The sequence below is a fragment of the Ovis canadensis genome, chromosome X (assembly GCF_042477335.2).
Source record: "Ovis canadensis isolate MfBH-ARS-UI-01 breed Bighorn chromosome X, ARS-UI_OviCan_v2, whole genome shotgun sequence".
NCBI classification, from domain to species: domain Eukaryota; kingdom Metazoa; phylum Chordata; class Mammalia; order Artiodactyla; family Bovidae; genus Ovis; species Ovis canadensis.
Window position 1 is genome coordinate 100122373 of NC_091727.1, and position 16311 is coordinate 100138683.

The 16311-nt window shown below is 42.1% G+C and overlaps 1 non-coding gene across 1 annotated transcript; it reads right to left on the reverse strand.

Annotated features, from left to right (window-relative positions):
* Positions 1–14515: 14515 nt before the first annotated feature.
* TRNAG-CCC (transfer RNA glycine (anticodon CCC)) lies at positions 14516–14588 on the reverse strand. Its single transcript has one exon. It is a non-coding gene; the product is annotated as a tRNA-Gly (tRNA).
* Positions 14589–16311: the final 1723 nt, after the last annotated feature.

Below are 16311 nucleotides of genomic sequence, written 5' to 3' on the forward strand. Positions count from 1 at the left end.
AACCTGGTAGATGGAGAAAGAAAGAAACACCAACGGAAGTTTGGATTGATTTTATGACTGGCTTGCTGCTGGTTCCTTAAGATTTCTTTCATCTTTAAACCCAACAAAATCGCTGTGGCATTTCAAGTCAAGTCTACACAGCATAAAGCAAAAAGGAGTGCTAACAATTAGTAAAGAAAATTTAACTGGAAAGATAATTAGAGAAAAATACACTTCTTAATGAGAACCTACTGTATAGCACACAGAATTCTATTCAGTGTTCCGTGGTGACCTAAAGGGAAGAAAACCCCCAAAACATGGTGCATATATATATATATATATATATATATATATATATATATAGTGTGTGTGTGTGTGTGTGTGTGTGTGTGTGTATGTCTGTACACTTTGCTGTACAACAGAAACTAGCACAATATTGTAAGGCAATTATACACCAATTAAAAAAAAAAAGAAAAATACATTTCTCCAAGGCCAAGAGAAGTAGCTGCTGCTGCTAAGTCACTTCAATCGTGTCCGACTCTGTGTGACCCCATAGACAGCAGCCCACCAGGCTCCCCTGTCCCTGGGATTCTCCAGGCAAGAACACTGGAGTGGGTTGCCATTTCCTTCTCCAATGCATGAAAGTGAAAAGTGAAAAGTGAAGTCGCTCAGTCGTGTCCGACCCTTAGCGACCCCATGGACTGCAGCCTACCAGGCTCCTCCACGCATGGGATTTTCCAGGCAAGAGTACTGGAGTGGGGTGCCATTGCCTTCTCTAAGAGAGAGAAGTAGAGTGTTGAGTAATTCAGGCCAAAATTCTGCAATTGAGATTAAAGTAGGAATATTAGGTTGATTTAGACAAGTTGCCTATCTACACTGTTCCAATTCATCAGATAACTGTTGATGCTGATCTGTCGGTTTGGAATAGGGAAAGTAGGCTACAGTTAAGAGACCTGAATTCTAGACCTTGGGGTACCAATGAATTGCTGTGAACCTCCAGCAAATCTACTCTCCCTCTACAGATCTCAGTTACCTCCTACCCAAAGGGGCAATTGTACCTCCTTTGCCTGTCCTCTAGGTTGTTGAGAAATCAAGTAAAGATGTGCCTGAAAGATCTTTGAAACAAGCAATAGCAAAACACTCTCACCTTAAGTTTTCTGGTATTTGTTCAGCCTATGAGGAGTTTTCCAAATGATTGCCAACTCCTTACATACTAGTAAACAGCAAACAAACAACAATAGCTTCAAAAACACCCAATGTTTTGACCGTGATTTGAATTACTGAAGTGTGTAGAATTACCCATTTCTGAATGGCTTTTGATGGTCTTATCAGATTGCCTTTGAAATAAAAACAGCTGTGGAAATCCCTACCCTACATCCAAACCTTTTCTAGAACCATGATAAGATTGCTTTTGTGATTCCTATAAAATTGTTTTGAGAGACAAATAGGAAATGTAACAAACTCCTCTGCTAGGCATGCTATCTGCATAGTTACCACCTGCTCTCTTCCCCTCCCACGCCCTAGCATCCTGTCCTGGGCCCAGATCTCACTACATCTGCCAAGTAGGTGGCTTCAATGCATGTGATAAACTTTGATCAGTCAAATCAGAGGCTTCGGTTCTTAGACAAGGAACCTTAGTTCCACTAAAGGAAAATTATCACGAGAGCTAAAAGGGGCTCAAGGACATCTCCAGGGCCAGTTTCATGCTATGACAGCATGCCAGAGTTGCAAGGACCCTGTGACCATCAGCTCAGCCAAGCTCTGAGGGAGAGGTCACTGGAGGGACCACAGAGATGCTGACAGTGGCACGTTTATTCCTGGGACAAATTTCAAGAGAAAATTGTTGTCCCATCTCCCTGCTTACACTTCCTGACTTCTGCTCATAACATTCCCCTGAAACTGCTTCCTATTCTCAACACAATGGTTTGAGTTGAATACTTTATAGGGTTAATTTTTAGTGACCTTTCCAGTAGTCTGTTGACCTATTTTTTTGTTGGCATCCTTCTGAAATCTCTCCCCTCTTGCCTCTTAGTATCCTTCTTCATGTGCTTCCTTTTCCCCTTGTACCCCTTAAAACTTTGGCATCTCCCATCCTCATGCTCCTCCCACCCTTCCCCTCTTCTCACTCTATATGTTTACCTGGGATGGCTGCCATCCATTTTCATGGTTTTCACTATTACTTTCATTGTGATAAACCCCAGATGTATACCTGAACCCTGAACTGAAGATTTGTAAGTGCAGGTACCTCTGAGTCCAAGATATCTCCACTTGGACACCCCAAAGCCACCCTGCATCTGCCAAGACCCCATATTAACTCATCCCGCCACTCCACTTCCTATCCAGACTTGTTTTCCCTCCAGACTCTCCCCATCTCAGTGACTGGTACTACTATACTCACCTAATTGTCCAAGACCTAGGAGCCATCCAGGATTCCTTCCTCTCTCTTGCCCAGATTACTCCCCAATCCCAGTGGCTTCCTCATCCCCAAAAGCTTCTTGATTGCCACCACTCCTTTCTAGCCTCCAGGGAAACATCCTAGTCCAGGGCCACATCCCCTCTTTCCTAGATGACTGAATTGATTACCTTGTTGCCTTTCTAGCCCCACCCCATCCATCTTCCAGAAGAATGTTAACTCTGAATCTTGTCACTGACCATGTTATCTAATCTATTTTTACCCTCCTACAACTCTGCATCTGGACCCAGGGAAGCAGATGGACAGTTTCCTGGCATATTCATCATGAATGGGATTAGCTCCAAATAGACTGATAGTCCTTTAATCCTTGAAGTACCCTCTTTCTCCCATCCTTCCTCTGCCTGGTCCTCTAGGTTACTGTAACTCGCGTGCATGCTCAGTCGTGTCCGACTCTTTGTGACCCCACGGACTGTAACCCACCAGGCTCCTCTGTCCACAGGGCTCTCCAGGCAAGAATACTGGAGTGGGTTCCCATGCCCTCCTCCAGGGGGTCTTCCTGACCCAGGGATCAAACCTGTATCTCCTGCACTGCAGGCAGATTCTTTACCACTGAGCCACTAGGGAAGCCCCCAGATTACTGTAACATTGGCTACCTTTCCAGCTTCCACAATTTTAGTTCTATTTTCTGATTCTCTGTCAGATGTCCTTTGTCTAAAGACCTCCCATACCTGTCTCTCCGCGGAGAAGGAGTGGACTGGCCCTGATATTGGGAACCCTTTAAAAATTTCAGTTGTTTACTGCATCCAGAAGTACTTTTTAAACTAGATTACCAAGAAATCTATAGACCTGAGGAGTACAGGAAAGTGCCTTTAACTAAAGACAAATATTGACCATCTTTTTCTTAGTTCACAGAAAGAATCAAGTTAATGGATTGAATTGTTTCATTTTTCAGTTTTTCTTGCCTAAAATTTTCTGAAATTTCTGTCACCTTTCTCTTCTTTCCTTCTTGCTGGTGATTGATCTGCAATAAACAAGCATCAAGGGAAAAACTCAAAAAAACAATGGATCTCATGTATTCTGATGTGACTACGCTTGTGGTTGTGATTTTATATTGATAACCTAGAACACAGTCAGAGTTTCTGCTAGGAAAGTTATTTCCAGTACATAAGAAAGAGTTAAATATATCAGCGTTTTGTTTGTTTTACAAAGGGCCTCTCAAGGACTCTTTTCCCTGAATATGTCTGTAAAACCCTAGCCTAGAGGATAGTGTTTCCATTGTAAGCATAGCACAAGTTCTGACCCCTGCCCACCTTTCTGTCTTCATCCTCCACAACTCACTCATGCTCAACCTTGAGCATGACCCAAGTCCAGCTGAGTTTATTTCCCTAAACATATTGTTTGTTCAAGTTGTCCGCTATGAATATCATGAATGCATCCATGCGTAGTCACTCAGTCGTATTCAACCCTTTGTGATCCCATGGACTATAGCCCTCCAGGCTTCTCTGTCCATGGGGATTCTCCAGGCAAAAATACTGGAGTAGGTTGCCATGCCCTCTTCCAGGGGAATCTTCCCAACCCAGGGATCCAGTTCGCATCTCCTGAATTGCAGGCGAATTCTTTACCCACTAAACCACCAGGAAAGCTCATGACTCCTTCCTTTGTTATTCACTAATGTTGAAGAAATACCCACTCTGTGAAATGAGCCCTCCCAGGTGATAAAATGCCCTCTTCTGTGCTTAATCAATCATAGAGTTTGACATACTACATCATAATTGACTTGTCTGATTTCCCTACCATTAGCTTTTAGAGGAAAGACAATTAAAAAGCAAATCTCAGAATCCTTGCATCCTGACACATTGTAAGGAATTAGTAAATCTTTACCAATTTACTAAATTTTCTTTTCAGGGGATAGAAGGGAAAGTGTAAAATGTTCTAATCTGGTAGTACAGCACTGGCGAGGCCCTCTGGTGATAGACATCACAATGCATTTGTTTTCTGTTTTCTTCTATTCCTTTATCTCTCTTTCCTCTAGGATCAGTTTCATTTTCTTTATTTTGGTCCTTCTGTTTTATGTTGACAGTTTTCCTCCAATGTCTGATGACTTTAGTTGTCTGGATTCCCCTGGAGGAGGGCATGGCAACCTACTCCAGTATTTTTGCCTGGAGAATCCCCATGGACAGAGAAGCCTGGAGGGCTATAGTCCATGGAGTCACAAAGGATTGAATACGACTGAGTGACTACACATGGATGCATATTTATGAACCTGTTAGCTTTTATGATTGGATGGCATGGGTTTCCTCTACAATTGTGTTGATCTGCTTCCCCCATGAACCTCTCTCTGGAATGGGAGAACTGACTGTGGGTTCTGTTTAAGTGGGTAGGGCTTGTCAACAGGCAGTCTTCCCTTTAGGTTATGTGGGTGGAGAGGTAGAAAGGCTGGGACCCCCACAACTGATAAAGAAGGGCTTTTCTCTGGGGGTAGAGCCCTTTAGAGGGTTTCACTCTTGACTGAGGTTGGTTTTCTTTTTCCTATCCATTGGAGCACTCTCAGGGACCTCCCTAGGCTTTAGCCTGAGGGCAAAGGCCCAGTATTGCTGCTGACAAAGAATCCATGGGGGTAGGGAGAGAGGAAGAAAGGAGTCACTTGTCCTAGCTGTTCCACTCTAGCACGTTAAAAAGAAATAGTTGTTTATTTATTCATTTATTCCACTGTATTCATTTTATTTTTTAATTTATTTATCTTAATATGGAGGCTAATTACTTTACAAATATTGTAGTGGGTTTTGCCATGCATTGACATGAATCAGCCATGGTGTATATGTGTCTCCCATCCTGAACCCCCCTCCCACCTCCCTCCCCATCCCATCCCTCAGGGTTGTCCCAGTGCACTGGCTTTGAGTGCCCTGTTTCGTGCATTGAACTTGGACTGGTCATCTATTTCACATATGGTAATAAACATGTTTCAATGCTATTCTCTCAAATCATCCCACCCTCGCCTTCTCCCACAGAGTCCAAAAGTCTGTTCTTTATATCTGTGTCTCTTTTGCTGTCTCACATATAGGATCATCGTTACCATCTTTCTAAATTCCATTTATATGTGTTAATATACTGTATTGGTGTTTTTTCTTTCTGACTTACTTCACTCTGTATAATAGGCTCCAGTTTCATCCACCTCATTAGAACTGATTCAAATGTGTTCTTTTTAATAGCTGAGTAATATTCCATTGTGTATATGTACCACTGCTTTCTTATCCATTCATCTGCTGATGGACATCTAGGTTGCTTCCATGTCCTGGCTATTATAAACAGTACTGCGATGAACACTGGTGTACGTGTGTCTCTTTCAATTCTGGTTTCCTTGGTGTGTATGCCCAGCAGTGGGATTGCTGGGTCATATGGCAGTTCTATTTCCAGTTTTTTAGGGAATCTCCACACTGTTCTCCAGAGTGGCTGTACTAGTTTGCATTTCCACCAACAGAGTAAGAGGGTTCCCTTTTCTCCACACCCTCTCCAGCATTTATTGTTTGTAGACTTTTGGATAGCAGCCATTCTGACCAACGTGAGATGGTACCTCATTGTGAATTTGATTTGCATTTCTCTGATAACGAGTGATGTTGAGCATCTTTTCATGTGTTTGTTAGCCATCTGTATGTCTTCTTTGGAGAAATGTCTGTTTAGTTCTTTGGCCCATTTTTTGATTGGGCCAAAATAAAACAAATGGGGGGGGTCCCTTATTTTTCTGATATTGAGCTACATGAGCTGCTTGTATATTTTTGAGATTAATTCTTTGTCAGTTGCTTCGTTTGCTATTATTTTCTCCCATTCTGAAGGCTGTCTTGTCACCTTGCTTATAGTTTTCTTCGTTGTGCAAAAGATTTTAAGTTTAATTAGGTCCCATTTGTTTATTTTTGCTTTTATTTCCATTACTCTGGGAGGTGGATCATAGAGGATCCTGCTGTGATTTATGTCAGAGAGTGTTTTGCCTATGTTTTCCTCTAAGAGTTTTATAGTTTCTGGTCTTACATTTAGATCTTTAATCCATTTTGAGTATATTTTTGTGTATGGTGTTAGAAAGTTTTCTAGTTTCATTCTTTTACAAGTGGTTGACCAGTTTTCCCAGCACCACTTGTTAAAGAGATTGTCTTTTCTCCATTGTATATTCTTGCCTCCTTTGTCAAAGATAAGGTGTCCTTTTTTTTTTTTTTTGAAGTCTCTCAGTCGTGTCCAACTCTTTGCAATCCTGTGGACTGTAGCCCACTAGGTTCCTCCATCCATGGGATTCTCCAGGCAAGAATACTGGAGTGGGTTGCCATTTTCTTCTCCAGGGAATCTTCCTGACCCAGGGATTGAACCCAGGTCCCCTGCATTGCGGGCAGATGCTTCAACCTCTGAGCCACCAGGGAAGCCCCAAGGTATCCATAGGTGTGTGGATTTATCTCTGGGCTTTCTATTTTGTTCCATTGATCTATATTTCTGTCTTTGTGCCAGAACCATACTGTCTTGATGACTGTAGCTCTGTAATATAGTCTGAACTCAGGCAGGTTGATTCTTCCTGTTCCATTCTTCTTTCTCAAGATTGCTTTAGCTATTCAAAGTTTTTTGTATTTCCATACAAATTTTGAAATTATTTGTTCTAGTTCTGTAAAAAATACCACTGGTAGTTTGCTAGGGATTGCATTGAATCTATAGGTTGTTTTGGGTAGTATCTTATTTTCACTATATTGATTTTTGTTGCAGTGTATGGGCTTCTCACTGTGGTGACTTCTCTTGTTGAGGATCGTGGGCTTTCAAGCACAGGCTTAATAGTTGTGGGGCACAGGCTTAGTTACTCCAAAGCATGTGGGATCTTCCCAGACCAGGGATCAAACCTGTGCCTCCTGAAATTGGCTGGCAGATTCTTATCCACTGGCCCACAAGGGAAGTCCCTACTCCAGATCTTAAATGAGTTACCATGATTCCTTCCCTATCTACCCTGCTCTTTGCATTTACCAACCCTGAGATTGCTGTGCGGTTGAGAAAACCCACTCAGTCTGATTTTTTGAATTGCAGTGTTTTCTGCTGTGATTTCTCTGTTAGTACAAATTCATTGACTTTTTTACTTCCCAATATCCCTTAAAATTTATTTCATATTGATATCATCTTTTCTTGTTTAGCATTGTTGCTGTGATTTCATTCTTTTTATATTTATTTATTTTCAGTATTTATTTATTTGTCTGTGTCGGGTTTTAGTTGCAGCACACAGGATCTTCAATCTTCATTGCAGCATGTGAATTTTTAGTTAAAGTATGTGAGAACTAGTGCCTTGACTAGAAATCGAACCCTGACCCTTTGCATTGGGAACACAGAGTTTTCGCCACTGGACCACCAGGGAAGTCCCTACATTTACTTTTGACTAAGTAATACATTCACATGGTTAGATATATAAGTGATACAAAAGTGTGTGCAATGTAGAGTCTTCTTTCAGCCTTTTCTGCCTAGTTCTTCACTGGCAACCAATGTTGTCAGTTTCTTAGTATCCTCCAGAGATGCTTTTATGTACATTCAAGCAAATACAGTTATTCTCTTTCACTCTTTTTTACACACAGTAGTATACAATGCACTGTGTGCATCATTCTTTTTTCATCTAACACTACCTTGGAGATTAGTTTAGAGCAACAAAGTGCTTCTTTTTTCTTTTTTTTTTAAAGAACTGTATAATATTCCATTATATGAATGACATACCATAATTTATCTAACTAGTCCCCTCTTGATGAACATTTAGGTTGTTTCCAGTCATATGATATTAAACAATGCTGCAACAAATAATCCTATACTTATTCATTTTTTATTTAAAATTTGTTAAAATTTTACTTTAGAGTATATTTGATTTAAATGTTGTGTTAGTTTCAGGTGTACAGCAAAGTGACTTAATTACACTGATTCACTTTTTAAGCATTTCTGTGGGATCTGGTAGGCTAAAAATCACACTCACAAACACACACATACACAAAGTTCTTTTTTAAAATATTTATTTATTTGGCTGCAGTGGGTCTTAGTTGCAGAATGTGAGATCTAGTTCCCTAACCTGGGCCCCTTGCATTGCATTGGGAGCATGGAGTCTTAGCCACTTGACCACCAGGGAAGTCCTATATATGTAGGACTTATATTATATATTAACATTGACTAATCAATGTGTTAACCTGAATACATCACACTCAAAGGAAGATAATTTAAAAGTTATTGTTTATTTTCCATTAGTAAGATCAATGAACAGTTTAGTTCAGTCTCTTAGTTGTGTCTGACTTTGCGATGCCATGGACCACAGCACGCCAGGCCTCCCTGTCCATCACCAACTCCCAGAGTCCACCCAAACCCATGTCCATTGAGTCGGTGATGCCATCCAACTATCTTGTCCTCTGTTGTCCCTTTCTCCTCCTGCCTTCAATTGTTCCCAGCATCAGGGTCTTTTCAAATGAGTCAGCTCTTTGCATCAGGTGGCCAAAGTATTGGAGTTTCAGCTTCAACATCAGTCCTTCCAATGAACACTCAGGACTGATCTCCTGTAGGATGGACTGGTTGGACCTCCTTGCAATCCAAGGGACTCTCAAGAGTCTTCTCCAATGCCACAATTCAAAAGCATCAATTCTTTGGTGCTCAGCTTTCTTTATAGTCCAACTCTCACATCCATACATGACCACTGGAAAAACCATAGCCTTGACTAGATAGACCTTTGTTGACAAAGTAATGTCTTTGCTTTTTAATATGCCATCGAGACTGGTCATAACTTTCCTTCCAAGGAGTAAGTGTCTTTTAATTTCATGACTGCAATCACCATCTGCAGTGATTTTGGAGCCCAGAAAAATAAAGTCAGCCACTGTTTCCATTGTTTCCCCATCTATTTGCCATGAAGTGATGGGACCAGATGCCAGGATCTTAGTTTTCTGAATAGTAGATGCATAGTAAATTGTGTTATTCACCCTCTTCAAAGCCAGGTGGACTTCCTTGATAGCTCAGTTGGTAAAGAATTGTCCTGCAATGCAGGAGACCCCAGTTCGATTCCTAGGTCAGGAAGATCCACTGGGGAAGGAATAGGCTACCCATTCCAATATTTTTGGGTTTCTCTTGTGGCTCAGCTGGTAAAGAATCTGCCCACAATGCGGGAGACCTGGGTTCGATCCCTGGGTTGGGAAGTTTCCCTGGAGAAGGGAACGGATACCCACTCCAGTATTCTGGCCTGGAGAATTCTATGGACTGTATAGTCCATAGGGTCACAAAGAGTTGGACACAACTGAGTGGCTTTCACTTTCACTTTCAAAGCCAGATATTACATTTTAAAGCTTTCAATGCAAAGTCCTATCTCGCCTTGAGGATTCTGGTTGCACCTTGTGGGATTCTCCATGCAAGTCTACAGCAGAAAGCCTGAGATGGCTTGATATCTGCTGCTTCCATCCAGATGTTGCACTTGTTGGCAAGATTGTAAGATGCGTTTTCTGGAGATTTTTCCTTCGATCAGTTCATTTGCTCAAATCAACATTCACAGAGTGCTTACTGTGGCCCAGGTGCTGAGCTGGATGCTGGGAATACAAAAAAAAAAAAAAAAAAAAGGATAATCCCTACTCTGTCAGGAGCTCCCAATCTAGAAAAGCCCATGAACAGATAACCAGAAAACAATGTGAGAAGAGCCCCAGTGGAGGTGAACACAGAATGCTGTGGGAGCATTAAGGAAGAGTCACAGCAGGAAAGTAGGATAGGAAGAATGTCCAGGAAGGCTTTCTCAAAGAAGATACACCTGTGATAACTTTGTATACATGGGGTCACAAAGAGTCAGACATAACTGAAGTGACTTAGCACACACACACATTAGTTTTGATAGTGTGACTGGAATCTTCAATCTCTAGCTGCGTACCTCCATCCTATGTCTCCAAGATGAATCTTCTTGACAAATATCCACTCTTTGTTTCTAACTTGTGGGCACCATGACTCCACTCTCCATTAGTGTGAGAAAAGCCCTATTTGTTTATGTGCTTAAATAGACAAGAGACACAGGTAATAGTGGTTACCACTGAGAAGTACAATGGAGTTTACAGGGAACAAGTTTTAATTTTTGATCTATGCCTCTGTACCCTTTGCATTATTTTTATAATGAGAATATTTTACTTTTATAATTAAAAAAAATATTTTCTTGGGTGCACTGTATGGTATGTGGGATCCTAGTTCCTCAACCAGGAATTGAATCTCACCCCTTGCATTGGAAGCACAGAGTCTTAACCACTGCACCATCAAGGAAGTCCTGAGTTTTATAATTTTATAAACTCATTGAAGTAAACCTTTATATACAGAAAAGTGCACAAATCATGTTAGTGAATTTTCGTAAAGTAAATACAGCCATTGTAACCATCACCCAGATTGAACAGTTGTAGAGTTTTACTAGCATCTTGGAAGTCCACCTCTTGTCTCCTTCCAGTCACCTCCACTTCTCACAAAGGTAACCACTATTCTGCCTGCTATCACCAAAGAATCATTTCGACTAAGATTTCCAATTGTTCCTTATCCTCACTAGCAGTTGGTATCATCAGCATTATTTATCTTAGCCCTTCTAACAAGTCTGTAGCATTGTCTCATTATAGTTTTGATTTGACTAATGGGGCTTTCCACGTGGCGCTAGTGGTAAAGAACTCGCTTGCCAATGCAAGTTAGATGTTAGAGACATAGGTTCAATCCCTGGGTTGGGAAGATCCCTGGAGGAGGGCAGGCCAATACATCCCAGTATTCTTGCCAGTATTCTTGCCTGGAGAATCCCATGGACAGAGGAGCCTGGCAGGCTACATAGGGTCACAAAGAGTTGGACATGACTGAAGCAACTTAGCATGCATGCAGTGGCTAATGATGTTGACCATCGCTGCATGTGCTCATTTGCTATCCACATGTCTACTTGTGTGCTAACATCCTCCATAAATATAGAACATAATCGTTTAAGAAAATTGTTTGAAAATAATTGAAATAATTATTTTATGATTATTATTACATAATAATATATAATAACATACTATTATATATTACTATTGTTATATAATTAATCATAATTATTGCAAACAATAATAATTGTTTGAATAAATAAGTAAAAATAATAAATAATAATAAATATTATTAATAATAGCTATTATTTCAAACAATCCCCTCCAAGGGGATATCCTTTGAGCATAACAATTCTTCCAAGAGGCAGATTAGGGTGGTGGAAATAGGCAGATCTCAGTAGCAGGCATTTCAGACCACCCTATGTGCTGTGGGATCTTAGGCATATCTTTGAACCTCTTTGTGCCTTGGTTGCTTTGCCTAAGAAGCAAGGATAATAATAGTTCTTGCTTTATAGTCTGGGTCTGAGGATTAGATGAGAAAATTATGCAAGGTTCTATGCTTCATGCCTGAGATGGTCAGTGTTCATCAGTGTCTCTCTGCCCTTCTGGCAAAGCCTGGAAAGAGGCAAGAAAGAGAAGGTTGTCCTTGAGGCAGTCAACTGCTTACTATCTGAGAGAGAATGGATGAGAGATTCCTCTTTCTCTAGCTCTAAGGGAAAAAAAACTCTAGAGTTGTGTTCTGGGGGTAGGATTCTGTCCCCTCACTTCCTGCTGCCTTCCCAGCTCAAGCCCACCAAGCAGTAGGAGCAATCTGTTTTGAAGGAAATTCTATGAGAAATTCTAGTCATAACTGGGCTTTTGGACAATTTAAACACCTCCTGCTGTGTGTCTAGCAGAGAGACACAAGCCCCGTGGCATCTTTCTGTATAAGTCGCCCAAGTTCTCCCATTGATGTTTCCTGCGGGAGGATTGGGCTTCCCTGGCAGCTCTCCTGCCTGCCAATGCAGGAGACACAGGAGACCTGGGTTTGATCCCTGGGCAGGGAAGATCCCCTGGAGAAGGAAATGGCAACCCACTCCAGTATTCTTGCCTGAAGAATCCCACGGACAGAGGAGCCTGGTGGCTACAGTCCAGGGTGTCACAGAGCTGGACATGACTGAGTGACTAAACAACAATAATGGCAGGACTGCACAAGCGCCCTTGATAACTACTTGATATCAAGTAGTTAGTGTCTGTTCAGCAAATATTTGCCCAGGACTTAGCAAGCACTAGGCTCTCTGATATGTCTGGGGAACCAAAATGAGAAAGAAAAGAGTGCTAATTAAGGAGAAAAGCATGGAGGAGGAAAGTTCCTGGAAGAGGTGACACTAGTGGAATTTTCTGGGTGAGGGAAGAATGCTTTCCAGGTACAGGGACTAGCCCAGGCAAGGGCCCAGAGGCTGGAGCCCATGGGCTCTTTCTCTTCCTGAGTCTGCAGTCTTGGGACCACAGCCTTGCTCTGGGCTCTGCACAGTATCTATCCCAGGGTTTTTCAATGTGCCCTTAAAATGGAGCATCACCTAATGAGGACTTTATAGTAAAAACACCCTCTTTGTTCCAGGGTGAAGGGTCTCAGGGATCAAGTGCTACATGGGTGGGTAAATTTGGGGGCACCCCTCTCTCTTCAGAAATCAGCCTGGTATGCTTGAACATAAAAGAGCTGTCTGTGTGCTTCTAGCTCATTCTTTACCTCCCTGGCTGCAGTCTCGGACTACCTTCTGCATTTCCCCCTGAGTCTAGAACTTCAGTAAACCGGTTCCTAGCTCTTATTCCCCTGAATTCTGCCAAGTAGCCTCTCCCTGGGGCCCTAATCTATCTCTACCTTAATTCTTCTTCTTGACTTACTTTGTTCAAGGTTCTCTCTTCTCCCTGCCCCCACCTCAGCTTCTAACTCTTCTCCAGGCTTTCTTCTTCAGTTCTGACTGAAGGCTCAGGCAGTCCTTCCCAGATCCCTTCTGCATCTGTTCAACAACCTCTTGGGGCTATTTCCCAAATGAGAGCTTCTGCTTCCAACTTGTGTCCTAGGTCTCCTCCCAGGAGACTGTCCTCTTCATGGGGACTGACTTAGGTGCCCTCCAGTTCTCCCACAGTGTCTCCTGGGGTCAGCCTCAAGGTTTCTGAAATGGGGAAACTGAGGCTCAGAAAAGAAGGGTGACTTACCAGAGTCTGGCAGCAATTTAGTAACAGAGTAAAACTAGCCCAGGCCTCCAGACTTCTAGCCAATGCTCTTTCCCAGGAATCAGGCTGCCTCTCAGAAGGCTCCGATCTTGTTGCTGCCATCAGCTCCCACCCACTGACTGCACCAGGCACCCATCTCTCTCAGCACTTCCTTCCTGACCCACTTCATTAAGACTGAAGCTGGCCTGTCCAAACTTCTGACTCAGCAGCCCAGCAAAGAACATCCAGCCCTGTCTGCATCTGGCTAAGGGAACACCCAAGGCAGGAAGCCTTTTTTTTTTTTCCCATCTGGCAGGGTGGGGGATGCGAAAGAAGTTGAGGGAAGTTAATGAAATGGTAAGATGTCAGGGACTAAAGGGAAGGGGTGGGAGGTGAAAGCGTTATATCAAAACATTTAGGATTCTGGAGACATTTCTGACTGTCCAGAGGTCAAGACTCCGAGCTTCTACTGCAAGGGGCACAGGTCTTATCCCTGGTTGAGAAACAGAGATCCTGCACACTACATGTTTTGGCCATATATATATATATATATATATATATGCAAATATATATATATATATATATATGTATGGAAAAGTTCAAAAGGAAAAAAAGGTAGTAATATCCCTTTAAGAATTTCCCCCCCCCCAAAAAAAAAAGATTTAGGATTTCTAGTTAAATACATTTGGGTAACAGAAATATATTTACTGACTTAGAAGGACCCCTGTGATACACTGTTAGTGCAAATATGGCAAAAATAGAATGTTGCCATAGTTCTACTTCTGTACAAATAAGTTGAGAGTGTCCCCAAAGTGCCTATAAGCAGTAGTTAGAAATTGGCTGTATGTTCCCTTCCACTCTCTGCACCAATGTTAATTTTTGCCTAGAGAGTAATGGTTGACAAAGACTACAACCTTGGAGAGCTGCTGTAACACAGGCATTCACTTGCAAATAACTGGAGCCAAGAACTTTTCCTCTTTCACAATGTGCCACAGTGAATGGTGCCATCTTGTTCAATGTGGATATATTTTTATTTTTTAATATATTTATTTACTGGGTGCACTGAGTCTCAGTTGTACCATGCAGGATCTAGTTCCCTGACCAGGGATCGAACCCTGGCCCCCTGCATTGGGAATGCAGAGTCTTAGCCACTAGACCACCAGGGAAGTCCCTGTTCAGTGAGGATCTGGAATGGCTCCCACCAGAGAACATCTACATCTAATGCAACATCTAATCCAGTCAGGGGTCTTGACATCAAGATGTTTTCTGACTGGGAGGAGCAGAAAGCTCTGGGGACCCCTATTGTCACAGGATCACTGATGCCTACAGATCTCTTTCCTGACATGAGGGTCCCAACTATATCTAAAGCCTGTTCAAATAAGCAACAGGATTGACACTTGCAGTGGTTTGAATAGCTTCACCCCTCCCCCGCCAAATTCTTGTCCACCCGGAATCTGTGAATGTGAACTTAGTTGGAAATAGAATCTTTGCAGATATTACTTAAATTAAGATGACCTCATACTGAAGTAGGACGGGCCCTAATTCAATGACTGATGTCTTCACATGAAGAGGAAAATTTGGACATGGACTCAAATTGAGGGAAGATGGCAATGTGAGGATGGAGGCAGAGATTGGAGTGATGAAGCCAAAAGCCAAGGAATGGCAAGGATTGCTGGCTGTCACCAGATGCTGGAAGAGGCCAAGAAGGACTCTTCCCTAGAGCCTTTGGAGGGAGCACATCCCTGCCAAAACCTTGATATCAGACTTCTGGCCTCCAGAACTGTGAAAGACTACATTTCTGTTGTTTTAAGCCACTCAGTTTGTGGCACTGTATTAAAGCAGTCATTGGAAAGCAATACCACACATCTTTGAAAATAAAAAATGACTCCATCTTCCAAAATGTTGCTCTAGTTGAGATGTAAGGTGAAAGATGCTCATCCATAGAGGACACACTTTCAAGCCTGGGGACTGTGTGGTCCCTCTGGTTATGCTCTACACTGGTCTATACATGCATAGAGAAATAAATCTGCAAAGAACCCCAAGACTTGTCTTTGAGTCATAAATTCTGGGAGATTTTTATCTTTTTGCTTTAACTTGTATTTTCTAAGTTTCCCACATGGCTATGTATTGCTTGTGTAAAATATGTGTATATACATCTACCTGGCATCTACTTATCCATCTACTGATCTTTAATTACTAGTACGCTTATATACTCAAAGAATTTTCCAAGTCAGATTACCTTCATTTCTTATGGATCCAAGGCTAGGAACTACTCTTGAAAAGCCCAGTGGTGGGGAATGTAAGACAATAATAAAACCCTGTATCTGTGTGGTATTCCATGCTCTTTAAAGAGCACTCCTCATCAATCCATTCAATGCCATACCCTCCTCTGGTGGATAAAGAATCTGAGACTCAGAGAGTTGTTGAGGAACTTGTCTAAGGTTTCATAGCTAATAACTCATAGGGCTGTGACTAGCACTCATGGTCCCAACACCTGGTCCAGTAGCACTTTCTAGAACGTAAGATCTATAAAGACACTGCTTTTTGTCTGTCTTGTTCTCCTAGCCCTTATATCTCCAGCACTTAGAATGGTGCCAGGTACACAGTACGTGATCAGTACCTTTTCAGTGAATGGATGTGACAAAAGCAAGCTTCTCCTTAGAAGCATTTTCTGCTACTAAGAACATTTTTGTTCAGACCAAGCTTTGTGCTCTGCAGAAGATACCCCACTCTCTTCTCAATCCCTGTCCTTCCACACAACCTCCTCCTCTGCCTCCATCCCCCAAAGGGTAGCTAATTTCCAAGGCTGACCTCTCAGATCACCTACAGGGATAACCCCAAGTGGTGTGGCTCAAAGTGAGTCTGGAAAAGGGTCCTCATCCAAAAATA